The sequence below is a fragment of the Meles meles genome, chromosome 4, assembly GCF_922984935.1.
Source record: "Meles meles chromosome 4, mMelMel3.1 paternal haplotype, whole genome shotgun sequence".
Lineage (NCBI taxonomy): Eukaryota > Metazoa > Chordata > Mammalia > Carnivora > Mustelidae > Meles > Meles meles.
In genome coordinates this window covers 84,682,077-84,707,276 of record NC_060069.1, presented here as the reverse complement: position 1 = coordinate 84,707,276, position 25,200 = coordinate 84,682,077, and the positions used below count along the sequence as shown (strand labels likewise).

The 25,200-nt window shown below is 38.0% G+C and overlaps 1 long non-coding RNA gene across 1 annotated transcript; it reads right to left on the bottom strand.

Annotated features, from left to right (window-relative positions):
* Positions 1-2,532: 2,532 nt before the first annotated feature.
* On the bottom strand, positions 2,533-20,972 carry LOC123939750. Its single transcript, XR_006817966.1, has 3 exons — positions 20,878-20,972; positions 12,658-12,738; positions 2,533-2,623 (listed from the first exon to the last, which is right to left on the bottom strand). It is a non-coding gene; the product is annotated as an uncharacterized LOC123939750 (long non-coding RNA).
* Positions 20,973-25,200: the final 4,228 nt, after the last annotated feature.

The window sequence follows — 25,200 nt, the reverse complement described above, 5'->3', positions numbered from 1 at the left end:
TCTCTGCCCATACGTAATAACTGGTAGAGATGTGCAAGGGATGTGGTTTAGTATGGTGAATGCCTCCTTACATGTATTCTGGAACTGTTGGAAAATAGGTGATTTATTTATTTTGGACTTACTAACTAGGTTGAATCTAATTGGTAGTCCATTTTGCCACCTGTGGAGATAACCTACCTGAGCATAACGCCAAAACACAGGAAAATAGTCCCCAAAAAGGAGAATAAATCATGATGGCATAAACAGAAAACATGGATCCAGTCATGTCTGAAACCAAAGGCTTGAAGTTTTCCATTATATTGAACTAATAAATTCACTTATGTATTAATTTATCTATTAATTTGCAAATAAAAGATCATAATTGAGTATTGTTTTCCACATTAGGGAAAAATAAGAAGTTTTCACGGGGGTTATCACTCAGTGCTGATTGAACTTCCTGATACTTCTGAAGTCATATTTCATATGTAGTTGATTTCCCTGCCTATGCCCCAGACACTGTCAATGCCCTATCCGCATTTGGTAGTAACATTGTGCAGAACCATTGGCTTGCATATTTAATTACCTGAGATTCTTTGAGGACTTCAGGCTATTGAAGATTTTTCTCCTCCTGTGCTGGTAGGCCAGAATATCTGGGTACTTTATGCCCTCTGGGTACAGCTCTCAATTGATGGCTGTCAGAAGTTGGTAAATAAATACCTTAGTTCCCTCATACCTTATTTGAGATGACACATAGCCTATCAGAGGTCCCTAGCAAGATTGAGCTACTATATCCACAAAGGTAGCCTGCTCAATAATAAACAATAATAAACATTTATTGGCTTCCTTCCCTATCCTGATTGACCATTTTCATCAAGTAAACTACCCGTACTCGGGGTCTGCTGTTGGGGAAACCCAGTTTAAGACACTTTACATTGACTATATGCCCTCCAACATACTTATGTGTGCAATGGTGATTATGACTATGAATGTACATGGACAGACCTTCGTACTCCTGGGTTTTCAAAATCACCTCAAGTATCACTTCCCCTGTTCCATCTTGCTGAGACAGGTGAAAGAGAGAGAGGTCATTCTTAGTTGTACTCTTTTTCTGTTCTGAGGCTCTCAACCACTCAAAACATGGGAGGACAGTGTCCTAAGACAACACCTTGTCCTATTTCCCAAAGCCTTGCTAGCCTTGGCAGAGATACCAGAACAGAGGAATGAGACAGGTAACTCTCCTAGAGAAAGAAATCACAGAGTTACCTTGTATCTCTGAATATTAGAGGCTTTTCCCCTCTCATCTAAAGGAGGAAAATGGGACAAGAATAGACTTTCCATAAGATTTATTATGCATTCTGGACAATTAAGAAAATAAAATTTCTCCATAAAAAATGAAAAAAAAAATATTATGGCAAAACAACTGATCTAAGCTGGGACTGCTGCATGCAACCCGGAAAATATAGTTACCCTAAGTAAGATCCAAGGTAAAAAACAAACAAAAAATCAAAAAACAAAAAACAACAGCCTTCTTCTTCAACACAAAGGTTACAAGTTGCCACCGAATACCTCTGCTAAGCAGGACTTTCATGCTTCTTAAGTGACTTGCCCACCCTTGCCAGGTCTTATATTCTTAAAATTACCTTTCCATTCATCAACGTGCTTCCCATTTTACCATCTATTTTCTATTTCCTCAAACAAGATTAATGTTCCCTAATAATATAGGCACTTTAGCTGTCCCCCAGGAACATTTTCATTTGAAAAGAGGTTTGTGCAATTATGGAATGTACTATTTAAAAGAAATGGCGATAATAGGGCAAGTAAAATTTTTAAGTAATATGGAATAGATATTTGGGACAGGAAAACTTTCATATATTCTGCTAAAAATAAAAAATGGGGCTTCTATCCCTTGATTTCAGGTAAAGAGGTTTTCAGTAGGGTCTCAACATAACTCCCTGCCTGCTGTGGCTTTCTTATTCCATTTCCTGCTTTGCAAAGTGTGACCCCTGGAGCTTCACAGGGTAAGGCCCTGTACTGGGGCCTTGTCTTCAGGACTTAGGAGGCAGACATGGATAGAGTCTATCTATATAGACAGCTTATGTGCTAGGATTTGGGTACCCACCCCTCTCCAAACTTTATCTCATATTCTAATATGATCAGGTTTCAGAGTCACAGAGTACATTTCTTTTTCCCTTGATGAGGGTGCCACTGCCTAAACATTTTTTTTAATAAGGTACATGCAGTAACTTTTTCTGTGAACTCATAATATTGCCATAATCTCCCACAGTTGTTGTTATTTTTTTTCCATTTCATTGAACCAAGAAAACAGAAGCATATATCTGTGTGCACACATACACCTTATCTCTATGCCCTTTAGACATAAGCTTTTTCAAAACAAACAAACAAACAAAGACAATCAGTTTTGAGTATCAGTCTTACATATTGTTTGCTCAGGTAATGCTTTACAATTCTTAAATGTGTTCTTTTACATTTCAGAAAAAGTAATAACCTTTGCTCTGAGTATGTAACATATGTGTAGGGGAAAATATAAATTCTTACCAGAAGAAATTCGATGAGAAAAAAGAAGTTTATTATTTCAGTTAGGAATTGTTCGGCTCCTATATTTCAGTTAGGAATTGTTCGGCTCCTAGGAACAAAGAACTTACTCTAGTGATTTGAATGTGGAGGTTTTATTCTTTCACTAAAGGAAGTCCAGAAGAGGGCCCTCTAGAATAGCCCAGGCTCCTCTATTTTTTGCTCCACCATCTTTAATGGAAGGCTTCAATTTTCAAGGTCAAAAGATGGCTCATAGAAGAAATAAAAAGTAGGGCCCTTTCTGGGCTTGGGGTTCCTCTGATAAGCAGAATAGGACATAATAAGTAAATAACCAATCCCTCTTAACCTTTTGTCTAATGTGGCTGTTTGCTAAACAATCACTTTTGTGAATGCTCAGTCTTCTCTTGGGAAAAAAATGCTCAGTTTCTTCTACATTTGATTTCTCTCTCTGCTTCTATCTCTAAGGTGATATGTGATCTAGTGGAAAAAGTGTGTGGCTTGAGTGAGTTGTTGTCTCTGACAGGAGAGTGCAATCCCCTAACTTCGTGGGTCTTTGCTGACACCCACAGGTCTCCCATGCCCAGTCCCTGACATCCTGCTACTTAGATATCTTGTTGCCTCTGAGGGCCAAAGCTTGTAGCTATTGAACTCATAGCACATTTTTTGGCTACAGTGAAGCATGGTATATCTCTACCTTCTTGGTATACCTCTAGCTCCCACTGGATATAGACCAATGCACCATCTCCCTATCCCAAATATAGCCTCCTAATTGGCAACCCATGAATTGCCTCTGCTCTCAACTCAATGTCCACACTACACAAGAAATGAAAGAGGCTCTGGAGTGACCCTGAAATTTTATGTGTCTGACTATGACCTGCCTTCTTAAATGAATTAGGCTGTCCCATGGTAGTATGAGATATCCTACACAGCAATCTCCTCCTTAGGCACCAAGAAGGGAAATATGTTAATACCTTGGTATTACCATCATTTATCAAACACGCTGCTTCTCTCTGGGTCAAAGCTGAGAGAGAGAAGTCTGGATATAGCATCTGACCTCTTGAAAACACTAATGTAGTTTCCACTTTTGCCTTTCTAAATACGTGAACTCATAAGCTTGGCACTAATAGACCTCAAGTATCCATCTGCTGAAGGAAGATTAGAATTTATTACAAGAAGAAACCATTTTTTACAGTGAGAATGAAAAAAGAAAGGAGATATTCTGCTTCTGATATGCAAATAGGATAATGCTATAGAAAAGTGCCTTGCAAGCCAGGATATTGTCTTGAAAAATGATCTCCTAAACTTTTTTCATCTGTTTTCCTTATCTTTCTGCATTGCAATAACCAAGCTTGGAGAATCCACTTCACCTGGAGGCTCAGTTTTCACCCAGTGTACAGAATATACCCCTGTATTATTAAGGTTTGAAAGGAGGTAGAGTCATAAGAGAGGGTGCATTTAGAGGGGAAAGCTCACAGGAAGAAGGACAGGTGAAAGATAACAGAAGAGGAAAGAAAGGAGATAAGGATTGACTCTCAAGCAAGACTGTCAGACATGTTACTAAGCCTGGAGCCTTGATCATCCATACTTACTGGAATCTTGGCATGCAAAGTGAGGCCCTGAGATGTAGCTTTCCTCATCACATTTGATTTCTACATGACGTGAAAAGAACATTGACGTGGTTGAGAATCTGGTGTGGAGTTTGGCAACTGGGATGGCCTTGGCAGGACAGGTGACTTTATAGAAAGAACTACAGAATAGACCACCATTTGGAGTCTAAGTAAGCATCACAGCATGACTTTAGAGGTGTCTCTGGCACCATCAGAGACTGGAGTGGGGCCAAGTCATCCATTTCTTTATTCCACCCACTGGACTCTTAGTTAATGATCAGAAAATCTAGGGTGTGCACCACCTACACCAACCTCAAATTGGTACAGAATGCTAAGTGGATAAGCAACAGAGAGTAGAAAGAGGACATTGCCTAGAGATGGGGGGTGGGGTGCAAGCTGTGCTCAAGGATAGCAATGCCTTCCTGTCTCACCCTTCACCCCAGATACTATTTGTTACTTAAGAAGGAAAGCAAAAGAAAAGGGGTGACTCAAACTGAGCTATTCCTTTTTCCAGAGAAACTGAATATTAATTACCTAAAGGAATTATATAAATCTAACTGGGTTAAATTTTAAATTGGACTGGGTATTTAGTCATTTGTTTTCCCAATCCTTGGTGGGTGGGGGTTGTCTTTGCTTATCTGAGTTATAGTAGAAATAGGTTTTGACTCTCGTTATTAAATGCAAAATCCCATCCAAACACTTGCTCCTCCATTTCAACATCTTGGAAAAAGAAATAAAATACTACATATTCTGCAATAAAACTACTTTGGACTAATACTTAGGAATAACCAAATCTGCTTCCAAATCCTCATTAGCTATATTGATGAACTGCGCCCAAGCAATGAAGAAATTTTCACAGCTATATTTAAATGTTTAGCCTGAGGCCCACTAGGCCAACCCTTTCTTGTTTTTGTTTGTTTGTTTGTTTGTTGTTTTGTTTTTATCTTTACAGCCTCCTATTCCTTGCTCTATTTATATCTCCTAAGAGATGGACTATGTAAGCCTGTATAGGTACAGATGGAACAACCCAAACTCTGTTAAAGGAAAGAAAAGAAAGGTACTCATATAGGTCTAACTATATTGTCTTTATTCCTCCTATTAAAGACTCAATGTATTTTGGCCCCCAAGTCCTTAATAGGGCCTGAGCGCATTATCTTGTATGATAGATAACAGTGGTCCCACTTCCTTCCCCCACTTCCACCTTGTCTCTGAGACATAACCAAGAGCCCTCCCTGAAGGTTTTGGTTGTTAGAGTAGTAAGGCAACATGGTCCTCTGCTCACTACCTAAGAATATTTGCAGGAAAATTGCATGAGAGTTGAATCCTGCATATGATTTTATTTCAGATTAATAAAAGATTTTTTTTTAAGATTTTATTTTATTTGACAGAGAGAGGGAGAGAGATCATAAGTAGGCAGAGAGAGGGGGGGAAGCAGGCTCCCTGCCAAGCAGAGAGCCTGATGTGGAGCTCCATCCCAGGACCCTGAGATCATGACCTGAGCCGAAGGCAGAGGCTTAACCCACAGCCACCCAGGCACCCCAAAAGATTTTTCTGTCAAATAAACATTTTCCCACTTTTTCCCATGCTTCTCAATTGGGATATGATATGAGTTTTTACATATATGGGAGTGGGTCAATAAGTGTGAGAAATCACCCACTAACATTTTCCCCCAAAATCAAATACCTAAAAAGACTGAATTAAAAGTCACTGTTAAATTCATATGAATTTATGCTAAAGCAGGACTTCAAAGTAATTTTACACATAAAGCAGGCAACTTCAAGCTATGGTCCCAAACCACCCCACACTCTCCGTCCTGCCACTACCCTCCATTCCTCAGAGACACATGCTGCCTCCAGCCACTGCCAAACTTCCTTGTTTCTTATAGATTGGAAGATTTGGAGTTTGAGTCCAAACTCAAGAGTGACCCTATTTAAGAATACAGTTCCTCTATGAAAATTTTCTACAATAATAGTACAGTGATGAAATAAGCCAGAATTTGAAGCAGTGTATGATCATAGGTGTACACTCCAGACACCCCAACCTGCAGATTCATGATTCAAATTCTCAGAGGCAATCAGAGTTCTTGAATATTTAGATATGAATGATCCATACTTAATGAGCTAAACAGTACCAATTAGATTTGAAAGAAGATTAAGAAATCATACTCATATAAATTAATGTTATTATTTGGGCCTGATTTTGCGAGCATGTGTTTGTGTGTGTGTGCACCCATTTTTTTCTACCCCAGAGTGAAGTCTGTTCTGCAAGCTACCAGCTTGGTTAAAAAGCTTTGAAAACATGAGAGCTGTTCCAGTCATAACATTTGGACCTTCATTTCAATCCTATAATAGTTAGCTTAAGTAATGTCTAAATATTTCTTTAAGCCACAATATCCTATTTTGAGCAACAGACGCTAAATCATAATACCCTGTATCTGCTTCTTTCTGACTTGGAGCAAGTCTTTCTGTGGAATGGTCGTGAGCTCCTTTGAGACTTGTCAGCTGCACCAAGGTATAAAGTAAGACTGGCACAAGGAAATGTGTTTGAATCCCTTCTCGGATGAATAATTTAGAAAAATATCATCTATATGTTCTGCACCTGACCTTGGCATTTGCTTCACAGAGAGCAGAAGCCCCTCTGTGACTGTTAAAAGGACAGGAGCTGCCTTTGAAATTACAATGGTGTACAATTAAGGAGAAGCTATTTCAGTTATCAACATACAGTAACTCAACTGGCCATAGTTAAGAAAGTGTATAAATTCCAAAGACATACAAAATATCTGGCTTTGGACACTTCTCCCTTTCCATAATTGATGTGTTAACTGTTCATGGGTAAGAGTACATACAGCACATTTTAGTGACATCTGTTTCAAGTTAGGGTTAATTGATTTCCATTTGTGTGGGTGTCTCTCCCGCTTTTTTGGGGGGGCAAAATATATTAGAAAATACAGATGAGAGGGTGAGGAGGAATGCATTTGCAGATCAGAGATCAGACTTTGTATTTCAACACATGTTTTGAGAGAGAAATAAACAATTAATACGAAACTTTCTGATCTTGTACTCCACGATGACTCAGTTGTGGTAAGTGTCCCTAAAAGCGTAAATAAGACCTATTGAGTAATTAGCATGTTCTAGTCGTTACGTTAACCCATTACATTCATTATCCTTACTAATCACAACAACAACCATATAGGGGGCCAACCTTTGCATTGACACAGTTTTCCAGGGTAAAATTTACTTGCCCAAGGACACAACCCTAGCAAATGTAAGAGCCAGCATTCTTTTTTTTTTTTTTTTTTTTTTTTTTTATTTAAAGATTTTTATTTATTTGACAGAGAGAGAGATCACAAGTAGGCAGAGAGGCAGGCAGGGGGTGTGGGGGGGGCAGGAGCCAGCATTCTTACCTAAGTGGTCTGATACCAAAACCAACACTGTATAACTGCACTAATGAATTATAAAATGCCGTCGTAGCCAAGCCATCATGTGGCATTAATAGTCCTGTGTGCACAGCCTTACATGCGGTACTTTCAAAATTAGAAACAACTTACAAAACAGGCCACCTTACAGTCCAGAGGCCATCTCACATTTGACAAGGAATTGGGATTGAGTTTTTATTCCGGTAATCTATGTGACTTTTCACAAGTCTCTAAATCTCTCTGAATCTGGGTTTCCTAAGGTAAATTGGTTATACCTGGCTGACAAATCCAGTAGGATTGTTATGAAGGTCCAGGGAGTCAATCTGTATTGAAATGTTTTGGATACTCTAATTCTTCAAAGTGTTAAATCAAGAATTTACTTCCCAGAAATGGTAACAGATGTTCTAAGTGGAAAGAGTTTCCGGACAAATGCGTTTGGGAAACTCGGCATACTGCCGTAAATATCCCCCGTGTAGAGGACATGTGTGGTCTTATTCAGACTCTCTGCCATCCTTTTCTGGTAATGGGATCCACGCTGCGGGGCATTACTCCTCCTCCCACACCACGTGCAGCTGGTAAAGCTGCTATTCACCCAGGGATGACAGCAGGGCACACCACCTTCTGCTCTGGAACATTTTAGTCACTGTAAGATTTGTGGCTTAGCAAGGTCCAAGGATGTGAACCCAGACCTGCTGGCAGCCATGGCCTGCCCCATAGTAAAATCAACCTGTAGTAGAGACAACACAATTAAACTCCCTTTTAGGGTCCTTTGATTTGGAGTTCTGTTTAATATACTCTTCACAAAGATTCCCTATGGAAAACACTAGAAAATACTGGCAGATTTCAATGAAGCATGGTTTGAAAATCAAACATATGAAGTTAATTTTTCTGTTTTTATTAATGTAAGCCATAGACACCAAGAAACCACAGCAAAAAATGTCACGTACCAATAAATTGTGATACTCAGTAGGAGAATTACTGGGCTAGAATTATTTATAATGATGTTGAGAGAAATTAAGCATTAACAAAGAAATTGAGGGGCGCTGGGTGGCTCAGTCAGTTATGTGTCCGACTCTTGGTTTCTGCTCGGGTCATGATCTCAGGGTCATGAAACCGAGTCCCATGTCAGGTTCCACACTCAGCAGGGAGTCTGCTTGAGATTCTTTCCCTCTCCCTCTGCCCCTCCCTCTCTATCACTCTCTAAAATAAAAATAAATAAATCTTTTTAAAAAGAAATTGACAAAGTAGTTTATAAGATTTTTTAAAAATTTTGATATTCTGAGGAATTTTTTCTCCAGATGTTCTACCCAATAATCCTCTTGTTGATTCTCATGACAGTAGTCTCAGCAGATCATTGATATGTGACTATGAGGCCACACATTCAGTAGAAGATACTGAATTAAAAAACACCTTCTGCTTGTGACTTGCAACCTCACTCTCAACAGAAACCATGAGCCTCCCAAGATGGTGATGTATCTGTTAACATGCTTTCAACGAAAGTAACAGAGGATGCTACTGAAAGTGGCTTAAACATAAGACGATATAGTAACTCACATAGATTTTATCATTGACCCAGGATCCATCCATCCTTTCTTTCTAATTCCTCAGCTTTGTCCTCAGCTTATTGCTTCCACCTAATTGCAAATTGGCTACACCAGCCCCAAAACTGCATCCCCCTCCCCCTCCACACACACATACTCAAAAAAGACTACAAAAGGCCATATCTTTTCCTGGTGCCTCTTATTCATGGTAATAACAATTTTCCCAGGTGCCTCGTGACAGGCCTTCCCTTGGCTGGAGTCACATCACACGGTGTTCTCCTTTTCTATTACTGGAAAGATGAATAGATGTCTTAAGTTAACCAGTATTTACCTTCCTTTGGTGGACAGGGTAATCTCCTGATATCTCAATAAAACCATGCTTCTGTGTGGACATGGAAGGAGTGGGAGTAGGGAACAGCAGTGTTTACCACAAGTTCCTTGAAAACAAAATTTTCTGGTACACAATTACAAAAAGAAAATGACAATTTAAAATAAATTTAAAATAGGGGTGCTAGGGTGGCTCAGCGGGTTAAAGCCTCTGCCTTCAGCTTAGGTCATGATTTCAGGGTTCTGGGATGGAGCCCCACATCAGGCTCTCTGCTCAGTGGGGAGCCTGCTTCCTCCTCCCTCTCTCTCTCTGCCTGACTCTCTGCCTACTTGTGATCTTTGTCAAATAAATAAATAAAATCTTTAAAAAAATAAAATAAATTTAAAATAATCTGAGGAAAATTTAAAAAAAAATTACTTTAAAAATTGTCAATAAGGGGTGCCTGGGTGGCCCAGTGGGTTAAGCCACTGCCTTTGGCTCAGGTCATGATCTCAGGGTCCTGGGGTCGAGTCCCGCATCGGGCTTTCTGCTCAGCAGGGAGCCTGCTTCCCTCTCACTCTCTCTGCCTGCCTCTCTGCCTGCTTGTGATCTCTCTCTGTCAAATAAATAAATAAAAATCTTAAAAAATAAAAATAAAAAAATAAAAATTGTCAAAAAATAAATAAGATTGCATTTTATGTTGCTACCAGAAATTATGTTGAGAGAAAATGTATACAACTTAAAATCAAAAGGAAATACTTGAATTATTTGAAAAAAAAGAACTTTCTGTAGCAATATTAGGTGGAAAGAGCGAGCAATGTAAATTATCACAATTTTGTTGAAATTCTTCCATCCTGCCTTTTGAAATGGGTCTTCGATTAACATCCAGACAATACACTTGATCAGACTCACAGATTAAAGTTTTCTACAGTTAATTTGGTTACTTTATGTGTAGATTTTATACACACACACACACACACACACACACATATACATAATGCACGTGTGTATAGAAACTTTTTTTTTAAAGAACTGATTCTGGCTCTTAAAGAATCAGAAGAGAAACAGAGCCCAATCTAGATTGATCTTGTTTATAAAAAACATACTTTACAAGATGCCTTTTATACATACCTGTGAAATATTTATCTCCCTATAAATGAATGTGTTGGCACTCTGCCCCACAGAAGGTAGTAAATTTGAAATGTAAGAGTGGAAATGAATCCTTCCTAATCCCTTTCATTAAATCAGATGTTTCCATCATCTGACAAAGAACTGTTTGATAGGGGCTCTAATTGTTCTCCCCCATCCCCCTCCCCCTGGCCCCTCCAGGCCCAGTGTTTGGGGGCAGAAGTTAAAAATGAGTGCTTCCTTTCGGATGTTAAAGCACAAGCCAGGCACTTCGGAGAGAAAGTCACCCCAAGGGGGAGGATGTGGTTCACAATGAGCAGAGGCATCAAAGCAGGCCTGTCCTGTAGGCTCTCCTGAAACTCTGCCTCCCCCTGCCACATGAGCCAGATAGTCTAGCCTCCAGGACAGAAATCAGTCTGCTTTCCGGAGTTCGCTCCTCCATCCCACATGGGCACATTCTCCTACGTACGTCTTTACAACTTCTAGGCCTGGTATAAATTTCCCATCAGTTCAGACTGCCTTTCATAGGCTTGCTAGTTAGGTGTCAGGGCTAAGGAGATAAAGAGAGCCATAGTATAATTTAAAAGAAGAATGACTCATTACTAATTTCAGATGATTTTTATTATCTACCAGGAGCTATGGATAAAAATAGCAAGAGTATGTCTACACTTGCAAAGTGGTCCCTGCTCTTGAGAACTTACAGCTAGAGAGAAAGAAGGAAAATGGTAAAAAGTAGTACAGGAAGATTAAGAAGTGCTGCAAAATATCTACGTACGTATGAGTAGACTACCAAGGAGGAATTCTCTGAGGAGGTCAGAAAATAAAACATTGGGGGATGATATTTTGTTCATAAATAATGTAGGTTCATTGGGGCACCTGGGTGGCTCAATCAGGTAAGCATCCAACTCTTGGCTTTGGCTCAGGCTGTGATCTTCGGGGCATGGGATCAAGCCCACATCTGGCTCCACACTTAACATGTGCAGTCTGCTTGAGATTCTTTCCCTCTTCCTCTCCCTCTCCCTTCTCAAGCTCTCTCAAGAATAAATAATTTATTTAATTAGATAAATGCAATGATTTAATAATTAAATTATTAATTCTTATTAAATAAATAATTATTTTAAAATAATAATAATATAGGTTTGCTACATCGCACCATTACAACGTGAATGCGCTCTCTCAGCAAGTGGATAACTCTATATCTCTAAGTAATCACCCAGGAGACATAATCCTGGATTTAGTCAGTCCTGCTTGGTTACATAGGTTAAAATTTCACCTTCTTTCAAAACAATATTTTTAGTCACTAATTTTCCAGTCTGTTCTTAGCTCTTCTGAAAGATGATAAAGTACTGCAGTAATTACGAATGAAGAGTTTTCTTTTATTATTCAATTAAGAGAGAGAGAACGTAAGCCCACACTCAGTGCATGCATGAGATTGTCTACCAAGGTCCTTAAAAGGCTTACATAAAATAAACTTGGAATCTGCACACTGTATCATCGGGCGGTGAATCAACGGGTATGTTTAAGTCCCATTTACTCTGCAGGCACCTTTTGGACTCACTGCTATAACTAACTATAAAACTCTTGAGTAGTTTAAGTTGTCATCTGCACGAAGGAGGCCATAATCTATGGATCATTGACTAGACGGATAGTGAGAATTCAGCCTGTCCTATGGAAGCTCAGTAATAAGTATGGACTGTAGGTTGGTGATCCAGTGGATGAGCTAAAAATCCTTCTGAATTCCCTAAGGGGCTCCTCAGTGGGGAAAAGTAAGTCAGTAAATAACTCAGTATTTATCCCAGGTTCTCACAAATACTTGTCAGTACTGTACTTGTCTAGACTAAGAACTAAACTAGCCTTTCGGGTCCCCAGAGTTACAAGGTTCAGCTCGAGAAGGTCCAGTTTCACTCAATGCCAGTCAGTCATTAATCCTTGATAACTGAAGGTCTTTTGCTGCTACAGATTTTTCTGCAAACTTCTATAGACTCATCAGCAGAGGCCTGAATAACATGGTGTTTCTCCACGTTGATAGCTCTCATCTATGCTTGTGATATGCAGCAGGATGCAAAGAATTCATAAAATGCAAAGAGATGAATGGCATAGAAAACAATGCCTTGGACTTTGACTTACCTCTCTCCAATGTTGGGGGTGGAGACGGAAAAGTGATGATCATGAAAGAATGCACTCCAGTGAAGAGGGTTCTGGGCATATCTAAGTAAGTCAATATGAAACTCAATTTAGTATTTAAGAAACAGTACACTAGAAAACTAAACTTCTCTTCAAGGAAAACTTTGCCCATTCCTTAGCCATCCATCCCATAACCGAGAATCATATGATGTTCCTGGAATAAGGCAGACTCTAGAAGAGAAAAATGCCCTACAGTATTGTCCCAATTAGATCTCTTTAATCCTTGAATCACTCATTCACTCAGAGTTTCTAGTCATTCAACACTGGCTACCTAAATTGGGGGTTTCAGTGAAAAATCAAAGTCTGGGGCCTTATCTTCAAAAAAATATTAAGGAAATTGAAGATGGTGACAGCAAAGCATTAAAACAAGAGTGAGTGCTTCTAAGTGCAGGCCCCTGTATGGTTGCACACGTTCTGCACTCAGGAAGCAGGACTTGTGCTCATTACGTACTGGGCATTGTGCCAAATAATACAGAAGACAAAATCTGAATAGGAAATAGTTCTTGCCTTCAAAGAGCTTAAAATCTAGTAGGGGAATAAAGATATATCCAAATCTGTAAGTCAAGGATATCAAGGACAGCTAATTACCTAAAATGTGTCTGCTGCTTAGATTAGAAGAGGGAATGGAGGAGCATATCCGTGTTTGCTCCTCGGGAAGAGTGACTCTCTAGGTGCAATTCCCTCTCTCACGGTATGCAATGGTCACACTTGTCATTTTCAGAAGTTCTTCAGTGCAGGTGAAAGCACTGTTCCTTCTGACTGAACAGATTTCCACCCAATCTTTGCTTGGCTAATCCTGCCTCTTACTTTAGATCTCACAGTATTATCAGTTGAGAAATCCCCAGATTTAAATTAGGTCCCCCTGCTTGCTCGCATGGCTTTCTGGATCTTTCCTTCTAAGCATCTGTCACAAATGTTTAATTTTAAATTTAATTTGATGACTTTGCTTTTATTTACTGTAAGCTCTTCTTCAACTGTTCACTGGCATCATCCTCCTTCCTAGCTTGGGGCCAGGAACGTGGTCACACTTAGCAGGTATTGGTTAAATCAATGCCTGTTAAATATCAATCCTGGCAGAGGTAGAGATTATAAACTGAGAGGGAGAAAATTTAAATAAAAAAGGCTGAACAAGCCTACAAGTTATCATCAGAAAACAACAAAGAGCCCACTTTGGCTGTAGAGTGGGCTTGATTTATGGTGGGAAATAGAGGGAATGAAGCCCTTGGGGAGGCGGGTGGGGCCATATTATGGAACAGCCTGAGACCCTAATGGAGGAGTTCGAGTGTAACTATAGGTAATGAGGATTGTTGTTGGATATTTTTTAATCCAGTAACCTTTTTTAGAGGAATATAAGAAAAGAAAAAACAGAATAGTATTTGGAGCATAAATGCTACTGAGCAAATTATGTGCTTATTGGAGTGGGGTTTTTTGAAGAGGTGATTGTCTCAAGAGCCGATTTTTTAAAAAGTAAAGGCACGAATCCAGATGGAGGGAGGGGATTTAGGGAGGATATATGGAAACAAATATGAAGATTTGACATTTTTTTAATAGAGTGAATTTAGTCATCTTACATGTCAGTCTTGAGAAGCACTTTTTAAAATGAGCATTTTCCTTTTTTCTAACCCCTTGTTGAATTAATAGAGAAACTATTAGCTGTAGTACATTTGCCTAAAATAAGGAACTTAAGTTGAGAAACATGTGTAAGTTCAGTCTACAATAACCACATACAAAAGTTTCATTTTTAGTCATTTTAACTTACAGAACTGCAAAGAGAGACAAAATCCTCCATACTGTCACTTTTGGGGGTAACTTTAAATTTATTATGAAGAAAACTATCATCTCCTAGGATTCATATTACTCAGAAGCATCCAAAGACGTTCTGACATGGAAGTTTAAGCAGGAAAAAAAAAAAAAAAATCCCCCCCCCCCAAAATTCAGGACCCAACAATAAACTATAAAAATAAAATATGTCAGTTCTTGGAAAAGACTTTTTATTTAAATTAGATGTATGAAACAGAAACCAAAAAAGCCATTTTTAAAATACACAAAAAATGTTGTGTGTTCAATCAGCATCTATCAAACATATTTATTATAGTGCTTTCGAGTGTTGATGTAAGGCAAATGTGCAGCCACTACCTCCGCTAGAAGGAAACGAAACGCTAGATTAATGTGGAAGAGGAATTATATCTCTGTACTATCCATGACAGGCTGGCATTTCACATCTTGACATACTGCTACTGAACATGGCATGTGAAGTTGGATGATAGTAAAAGGATTGTTGAAATTTAATGATTACAACACACGCTTTAAAACTCAAGCTTCTATTACCGGGCTTATGACTCAGATGTCATTCCTAATAGGGTTATTTTTTTGTTGCTGTTCAGTTTTTAAACTCCTACTAGTTAATCGATGAAGATGAATCATAGCCTGCTTCAGATCTTTCATCCATTTTGAGACTTTCTTTCAAACTACCCAAATTATTAATCAAGGCAATGTATATTAGTGATTTTTCACTTATGATTTCGACATGCATTAATTGTCTATAATGTGATAAGAACTGTGCCAAGTGGGATGGTACAAAGAATAATAAGATACTGTAGCCCCAAAATAGTGTTCAGTCTTCTACTTTGATAATTATTTGGAAGAATATTAAACATTTGGTTGGTCTCACCTTGTAAAGTAACAGTAAATATTTTGCTTCTCACACTAAGCAGCTGATAGATTCTATTTCTGAGGTTTGAATAAAGCAAAATAGACACCACAGTTAATGTAAATAATATTCCTAGATATCTTTTCATAGCTCTGGAGGGAAAAGATTGACTCTGCTATAAGCTAGTGAGCAGAGAGATGGGGGGGTAGGGGGATAGGAGAAGAATAAATGAAACAAGATGGGATTGGGAGGGAGACAAACCATAAATGACTCTTAATCTCACAAAACAAACTGGGGGTTGCTGGGGGGAGGTGGGATTGGGGGAGGGGGAGTGGGCTATGGACATTGGGGAGGGGAGGCGAACCATAAGAGACTATGGACTCTGAAAAACAACCTGAGGGTTTTGAAGGGTCAGGGGTGGGAGGTTGGGGGAACAGGTGGTGGGTGATGGGGAGGGCACGTTTTGCATAGAGCACCGGGTGTTGTGCAAAAAGAATGAATACTGTTACGCTGAAAAAATTAATAAAAAGGGAAAAAAAAAAAAAAAAAAAAAAAAAAGAATAGATATCCTTCTGCAAAGAAATTCTCTAAACGGTAGTAATTGCATTGAGCTCACTTTTTTCCATTTAATCTTTGTTAATTTATATGCAAAAATTTTGTAAAATGTTTCTAAATCCTCCCTTGGTTTCTGGTAAAAACAAGGAGGCACAGAAGGTATAAGATCTGTTTGACTTTACAAGAAATATTTGTGGTTAGATAAAGGAGAAAATTTGTTGAAAGCAGTTTTATTGTATGGGATGAGTAAACACTCAGGTATTTTGGAGCACCAACATCAATGATTAGGACCATCAATCTCTGGACAAGGTGAAGCAATTTGGTTTCTGACTGCTTTAGTCCACAGTTGGACTACTGTTTCCCACATCTTAGAGAAGCTCGTAGGTTTTTTGAGCAGGAATTTCCCTGACTTGGAAAAAGACTGTGGAAGAGAAAACCCAGTGGAACAAAGCAACATTTACCAATATTATTCTAAACGAAATTTAGCCCTCTTCTCCTTTTCTATTGTTTTAAGAGCATATTAATATTTATTTCATATTGACAAGTCATGTTAGCAGTTGAAGAAGATTGGCGGCACTTGCTGTTTGTGTTGGTATTACAAAGAGGTATGGAGGAGACAAAATTCTGCTCTGTCAACCAAAAAGTGGTGAGCATCGAATATGGCTGTGTGATATAGGCATACCCATACCCATCAGTGGTCTTAGGCATTTACATACTGCTTAAATTCTCTGTTAATTTAAGGACTCGGTTTTAGGGGTTTCTGTTTGTTTTGGTTAGTTTTGGCTTTTGTTTTTGTTTGGCTTTTATTTTTTAATCTTTAAAGTGAGTCACAGCTTTCTCACAAAAGAAAAGATTAAATTGTTAATGTTTTAAAATTGTTATGTGCTCTGCTCACCTCCCTGGAAATCTTAAGGGTGTGGTGAACAGGGAACGGATTAAGGGGAAGGTCGTAAAAGCATAAAGACATGCTTTGCGTGTCAGTTTTCCGAGATTATTGCAAAAATGAACTCTCCCCATGTAGGCTAACCTGAAACATTATGAGGTTGTTGAAAAGCCCTGACCAAAACAATCATGTCAAACATCACTATAAACAAAAGCTGGATCTGTAGGGGTTTGGGAGTTGGGTTATTGTCAAGCAAGCTGAGGGCTAGCATTAGTTCAGCTACTCTCTGTAGTACAGATTCTCAAAATGGTGGCAAGTAATCCTGAATGACCTGTTCAAACACAGATTACTGGGTGCCATTTGCAGAGTTTTTGATTCAGTTGGTCTGGGGTGGGGCCCAAGAATTAATAACAAATCTTCGAGTGACCCTTCCTTTCCTAATGAGACCATTGAAAGAGGGCTTTGAATGAAATCAGGGCCACGGAAGGAAAATAAGCGTAGGAAGTGGCCACAATAGAAAGTAAGGGAGCCCGCAGTAGAGAGAAATAACACCTTCTCTGAAGCATTCACGTGGGAAAGAAAGCAATGAGCGCTGCTTTGGCTCGACTAGAAGGATATGAGCCTCATTCATCCTGTTTGCTTCTTGAACTCATAGATGTTTTAGGGTCCTTCTATACACTACTGAGATTCTAAGTACTCTCAAGACAAACTTGATTATGACTTCGTTAAATTTGGTCTCTGTATTTTGATAGCAGACAACTGAAGTTCATGGAGAAAATGAGAAAATGGTAAGACAAAAACCACAGTGAAATATCTCAGCGAGAGGGACTTTTAAAAAAATAATTACACAGACTTAGGAAGCTAGTGATGGGCACCACCTGCTAATGGAAGCTCAGGAATAACTAACAGGAGGTTTGAATAAACCTCCGAGTTTATGTCCGAGACAATGAGTAGCTCATTGTAATGTGTGGCCAATGGCTCAGCCGCAAGGAAAAGGGAACCGACATTTATTGGAAGCCTAGTGTGTGCCGTGATCTCCTCCAGGTACCCTTCAATGTTTTTCTCATTTATCCTACAACTGCGGTTAAGGTGGTATTATTAAAACATTTTAGCGATGACAAATCTGAGACTCAGAAAGTTTACGAAACATGCCAGATGTCACTGATGTAGTAAATGTGAGATCTGGGAACTGTGTCCTGTTTTCCTCTGACGATCATTTTGTTTTTTATTCTATCACTGTCTTTCCCTCAGCTGGAGAATTGAGAATTCTGAGAGGCCTGCCTCTATATCAAACCCTTACCCGAAACTACATGACCAAATTCCCCTTTTTTCTTACAAATAACACAGCCACTACCATCCTTGAAGACAGACTATCCTAAAAGAGAGACTGTATGTTTAGTTACGTCATGGAAATTACTGTGGAGAAAGTCCTGTGAAATGCAAAGGGAAGAAGTGTTGAGGGCCGGCTAACATCAGTGTACAGCCTGGTTTCATTACTTGCTGTCACTCTGCTTTTCTGAGCGGCATACCCAGGGTGGGGTTAATCGTATCTAATTTATATGAGAATAACCAAGCCAAGTGACACAGCTGAGAACCAAGTGGCAGAGGCATCATTCCCACCATCTTGCAGAGTTTACAGAAATACTGGTTTCTTCTGCTTTTCTCTGAGTGATATTATAAGCCCAAACACTCAAAAACTGTTTTTACTACTCCTTAGCGGCTCTCTTTTGTTTTTCTCAGCAGTCCCTTATCTTAACTCTTGTACTTTTGTTTCCTGTTCTGCTGGGCTCTTCCGCTTTGCAGCGCCTCTAATCTTTCAGTGAGCAAAAATGTCTTTTGTCTCACTTAGAGACAAGTAACTTATTTTCTCCTTAGAAAATACACACCAGCCGAGATTGTAACAGTCTCTGGAGAAAAGATGCCGTCTGAATGCAAAGTTTAAGCAGCCTGAAATCGCACATGCATACTCATATTCCACAATTTAGTTTTGATGTGTATATTTCTACAAAATTAGTTTTAATCTGTCCTGATCATAAAAGTAAATGTGCTAATTGTAGAAAATACTAAAAATACAGGCATTTATTTTATTTTTTTTTAAATTTTATTTTCATTTTATTTATTTTTTTTTTTTCAGTGTAACAGTATTCATTCTTTTTGCACAACACCCAGTGCTCCATGCAAAACGTGCCCTCCCCATTACCCACCACCTGTTCCCCCAACCTCCCACCCCTGACCCTTCAAAACCCTCAGGTTGCCCCAACCTCCCACCCCTGACCCTTCAAAACAGGCATTTATTTTAAAAAGGAAAAATCCTCCAAAATCCTGCAACCCAGGAAAAAAGCCTACGTTGTTAATATTCTCAAATATTTTCTTACAGATTTGTATTCATCCTGTATGTGTCTGTATGTGTGTGTGTTTATAATTGAGTTCCTGTGATTTATTTCACTTGAAACTTTATCATATTCTCTTCCCTGGCCATTATGATTTAATAACATAGTTTTTAATGGTTGTATAGTGTTTATCATATGACTAGCCCTACCTTCTAATCTGTTTGTTTATAATCCCCCCATGAAAGAAGCCACAATATAAATATCTATTTAAGTTACCATTGCTTGAAAAAATAGGACTAATGGGAAAAGACATGGTAGAATGCATGTCCAATCTCATAATTGTTTACTTAGCAATTTGGAAAAAGTATAGAGTGTACAGCTATGGATCTGGCAACAGAATAATTAATTAAAGTATCAAAAATTCAGTATCATTCAGTGACTCAGAAATGGTTTTGTAAATTCATGTTATATTTTGTTATTATGAAAATGTTCACTGACATGCCATTTTTGTTATTCTTTGGAAGGCAATCAGCTTCTATTAATACCTGTTGAGGCAACTGAGAGTAAAGATGACTTTTGTGTCTTTATATTTCTATGATATAAAAAGTATTTTTTCATGAAGGGAAATACCAGTTCCTAATCTTATACAAACTAATACAAATGATAGATGGATAGAGGTTTATATACTAACTGAAAGAAGAAAATTTCAGATTTTAGATTGTAATTCTTTTATTATTTTATTATAGTCCAATTGCTCTATGGACTCTTTATTCACACCTGCTATATGAATCCAGGCAATTTTTCATTCAGTGACTCTCAGTTTTTTAATCTGCAAGGACAGTTGAACCAGATGATTTCTTAGGCCCATAAGAGCCCTAATATGAATTTGTGTTCTGAAAGGTTAATATGATTTTTAATATCAAAGCATAATAAAATTACATTAGGTGTCTTATTTTTGTGAATGGAAAAGAATATGCTTTAAAAGATTTGTCAGGTTTTTTCCAAACATATTGTTATATATTAGTTATATTAAAACTTTAGAAATTAAAAAAAAAAACACATAAAGTATCATGGTTAACTATAGCCACTGATTATATAGAACTATATTGTGGATGTTTCCACATTTCATTATAGTGATCATTATTAAGTATTTATTGAGTTCTAACAAAAAGCTCCAGGAAGAGTATAAATCCAACTGGCCAGTGACCAAAATCTAATTAAAAGCTCTAATCTAATATATAGTCGATCAGGTATAAGCACAAAACATGCATTTAAAAAAAAAAGACTTTAGTTAAAAAAGAATCCTATTATCAGAGCACTATTAGCTTTAATAAGACAGCCATTTCCGTAAAGGAGAGCAAATGGAAATATTCCTATATCTTGTAAGATACAGGGTTACATAGGAAAGTATTCATTATCCCAGAATTTTAATTGTTTACAGTATTTGATAGTATAGAATTTTTTGAGTTGGCTCAATAAACAGACTCTACACAATTTTTGAGGAGTAGTTTAAGAGTTGCAATCTTATCATACGAAGGCAAACAGTAGAGTGGGTACTTGTTCGCAGTGCCTCTCTGGCTTCTTTTTCACTCTCACCAAAATCGATTAAAAATAAATGAATAAAAATCAATCAATTTTCATTTTCTTTGGTTATATCTAAACTATGCCAATATATTTGACCAGAGCATAAGAGAGTCAAAGCTTTTGTTGGAATTCTGTAGAGGAATGCCTCCTGCGTTTCTTACCTTTGTCACGTGGCCGCAGCAGGGACCCGGAGGCGTGGTCAGAGAAGTGACAGAGATTATGGAAGAATCACTTCGCGCATGACTGACCAGTTGCCTTCTACTCTCCACTCCTGTTTTAAAGATTGCTCAGACTTTTTAAAGAAATGTGTAGAAACGTGAGTGAGGTGTAGCGTGCTTCTCTTATTTTGCTGATAAAGACTCTCAGGCATTAGCCAAACAGGCTTCTTGGAACAGTGACCATTTTTAATGGCAAGCAACCGTGTCCTCCAACAAAAACCAGCCTTTCACATTTTTTTTTTCTAAGCAGTTTGCTGATTTCCATGTAAGTGTTCACTTTTTTTTTCATAAGAGCCTAAAATGCCTTACATTTTGGCAAAGGGAGTTAATTTTATCTTCTGGCTTCTCAATTATTTAAAATAAACAAAAACGTTGACTGCTTGAACTTTCATTTTCATGTCAATTGGTATTTCTGACCTTTTTATAGGAACTAATGTTTCTGGAGGTATAAAGAGGCCACTTATTTCACTAAATAAAAAAGCATGATCATTTACTAGTTCCAACTACCAAAATGTGTGGCGAAGAATCAAAACATGCAAAAATCCAACCTGCGAAATAGCTGTAGTTAAAGTATAAGCTGTTTAACATTAATGTTAAGCAACCTCCCAAATGCCTTCTCTACAAGCCAGGGCCTTGTAGCAAGCCATAAAAGGGAAGGAATATAATTTTGTTTGCTGGCACTTACCGAAAAGCTAAAATAGAATAGTAACAGAAATCGTATTTGCCAGCTCTAGCCGAAGGAGTTGTGAAACATCATCTCATAAGATTGTAAGTTACGGTAAACATGTTGTAGTTACTGTGTTATTAACTGTGTTTTATAGGAGTTGAAGCTTTTTGCCTGATGATTATTTAGAGCAAAAAACAACAATTAAGTAGTATAGTAAGATCTAAATATGTTTTTCAAAATGTATTCCACACAGTGATTATGGAACATTTTAAAATTTAGTTTTAAGTTGAAATATGGTAATTCATTTTTTACTCCCTGATGAGAGTTAGATTTTTTGCAATGATATTTCAAGTATAGATATTATAGTTTTCAAATAGTATCTTTGAAAGAATTCGCTTATTTTTCCAGTTGATGGACCAGAAGGGCAGTAAAACTGTATGTTATTGATTTCATAAATTCTGAAATTTTTAAAGTAATTTTAGCATATAGTAAGAAATGGCTTTATTCATATAGTGAATTCGTCTTCTTTTTTAAAGTGGCTCATTGTGGATTTAGTAATGTAACCCTTTCAAATACACGTATGTGTTTGTATATATTGCACATATTTTGCAAAATTCATAAGCTTTGAACTACAGATTTATATATGGAATTGTGAGGCAATTCTCTATGTAGGGAATGTTTGAATAAAATGCCACTTCCCTAGAACTCTAAAAAAATTCATGCCAGCTATGGGTTTTATTTCCTAATGTTGCAATAATGCACACTTCAGTTCACCTCAAAAAATGACTCCCAGTTTTGACCTACTAGATTATGTCATTACATTTCTATGGGTTTTCCAGTGTAAATGTGAAAGATTTATAGAATTATTTTTCATTCCTTTTCTAATTATAATTTTTTAATATGTAGTATCCAAGGGAACATAACAAGAATGTAAATCAATTTATATTCCATGGGTTTTGTTCTAATAAAAAGAAAATGAAAATTTTCTGACTTTTTCTCTGAGATTGCTTGCTTATACAATCTGAAAAACAAATTTGTCTTAAAATTTAAATTCAAATATAAAACCTTTTGCCAAGATATGCATTTAGCACTTTTTTTCCTCTCTCAGAGAACTTTGTTCCATGTAAGAACAATTTCTACTATTGAGGCTGTATGTCCCAAAATAATTTTAAAGTGGGAAAAGTAGTTTTAAATAATCTCTGTCTTAACTGGATTTACTAATGCCTCTCTTCTCTCCACTGCTCTCACTCACATACACTTCACCAGGCCTCTAGTCAATAAACCCACACACTATTTCCTCCCTAGATCAAGTGCCTTGCAGATATCTTACGAGTTGCTCATGGACAAGGCAACAGAAATGTTACGCGAATGAGTTTCAGGGATACATGTTAATAAAAGGTACAGATGCAATGCTATGAACCAGCTGGCTTCTTTGTCCTCAAATACTGAGTTATTACACGTTTGCGGAATGGCTTTAGGCAATCGGTGGATTTACACACAGCTTCATGTTCTACAGGGAAATACAGTTGTTTCAGAATCAGAACAGCAAAACTTGGCTCTTCTGAACCTAGAAGAGAAAAATTTGACCCTGCCTACTTCCTTATTTTAGTGGTTTGGCTAACCAAAGGCAAACACCCTTTAACTATTTGGGGAAGTAGGTTCTTTTCTGGGTTTGAGGACTTCTCTAGACTTCTTTTTTACAGTCTCTCCAGTCTAGGCTGTGATGTTTCCTGGTGTCTTCAAACACCTGAAAAGGCAAAACCTCTGTTTTCAGTTCTGTATTAGCTTCTGCTCACACTAAGAATTCTCTCTCATTCTCATTTGCTCATGAACTTTTTTATTCCCTTTCCTTTCCACCAATGATATTCCTTAATTTATTGCTTTGAATTGCTACATTAAAAACTATTCCTGTCCTGTATTTTTCCCTCCTTACTCTTCACTGCTTCTATCAATGTATCAGATGCTTCTGATCCTTAAAAGATGGGAGTACAAGATACAAGTAGAAATTGAGGAGCTGTTTTAAATCTCAAACAAGAGAACTACTGGTGTTACACCTCGCTGGTATGAACCCATATACTCAAGTATTCAAGATATTCCCTATTCTTCTATAATCTTAATATAAAAAATTCTGACTCTTAAGACCTCTTCCCTAATGCCTACCTTCCCTCTCCTCACCCTACCCTGGCCCTGGAGCAGAATGAGGGGACAGAATCCAAATGAGATGCAGATGCAGGAACACAGAGCACCTCTTCAAGAATTTGTTCCTCTTCTACGTAGGACCACTTAATTGTTGATCCTGCTTTGTTTTCTGTGTTCTCGTCTATATTTCAACAGAAGCCATTCTGTTAATTTCTATGTGAATTCTCCCAAATTGTAAAAGTGTACTTAAATTAGGCAGTTTAAGTGAAATACAGCTATGAACCAATTTAGCCCAATGGCCATGATTTTACAGCTTTTATCCTGGACTTGACAGATATCCTAATGGCCCTTGCTATATTTTGCCTGAAGGCAAAGGGTCAGTCTAGCTACCTTGTTTCTTAGCTTTTCAGGACCAGGAGGCTCCATGGAGATGTTCACTTCCATGGCCCCTACTCTAACATTTGGTGATTATGATTTATTACCTACCATTTTGTGCTTCTGGATTTTTCTGATACTAAAGGGTATGTACATAGGCACAAAGGAAATCAGTTATATCAAATAATGGGCATTGCGTGAGTTCTTGATTTAATAAGTCTAAATGAAAGAGAGTTATACCATGTTTTATAGTAATGACATTAGTTATATTATCAAAGTCAGAAAAACAGAGCGCTGCCTGAAGCTATTTCTAAATGCTCCCATAGCTTAGCAGTTAGGAACAAATTTCAGTGGTTTTCAGGCTCAGATTGATCTATATCATGTACCAACATTTTGAAGGAGCTAACTCAGTGGTTTGTTTGGGGCAATAGGAACTTTATTTTTTCTGAGTTAGTGCCATCGATGAGCAAGTCCTCTGGTTCTGCAGGTGACATTCAATAAGGATTTAACCTATCCCGTGTGTTTCAGGATAACCTACCAAATTAAAGTTGAGGCAGGGAATTCAGGAGAGAGAGGCGCTGGCAGAATTTACCAATGCAGCTGAGATATGCTTTAGTGTTAATAGTAAATTGTTTTCTTAGATACAAATGTAAAATAAGAGAACAAAGCGCCAGCACAGTGCTTCTGAGATAGTCGGTGCTCAACAAAGTTTTCCTAAAAGGAAAGAAAATCTTTCTCATATCAAGAGCAGCTGGACAAAGTGTTTGGCATATTGGTTTATTCTTGCAGAGTTTTCATAGCACCACTACTGTAGGAAATATATTAGTCAAGGAGAAACACTAGAGTCTGGGACCCCAAGGTATGACGGCTTCAGAAATCTAGGCAAGAGCTAATAGTGAGGCTTGAATCTGGACATGGAAGATGGAGGAATGGAAAGTAAGTTGCAGAAGATGATGCAGAGTAGAATGAGCAGGGTTTAGTAAGAGAGATAGAGAGCCAGATCGGAGCGGACAGAGTAGACAGGTATATACACATTTTAAAGACTGAGGTAGGGGGCGCCTGGGTGGCTCAGTGGATGAAGCCGC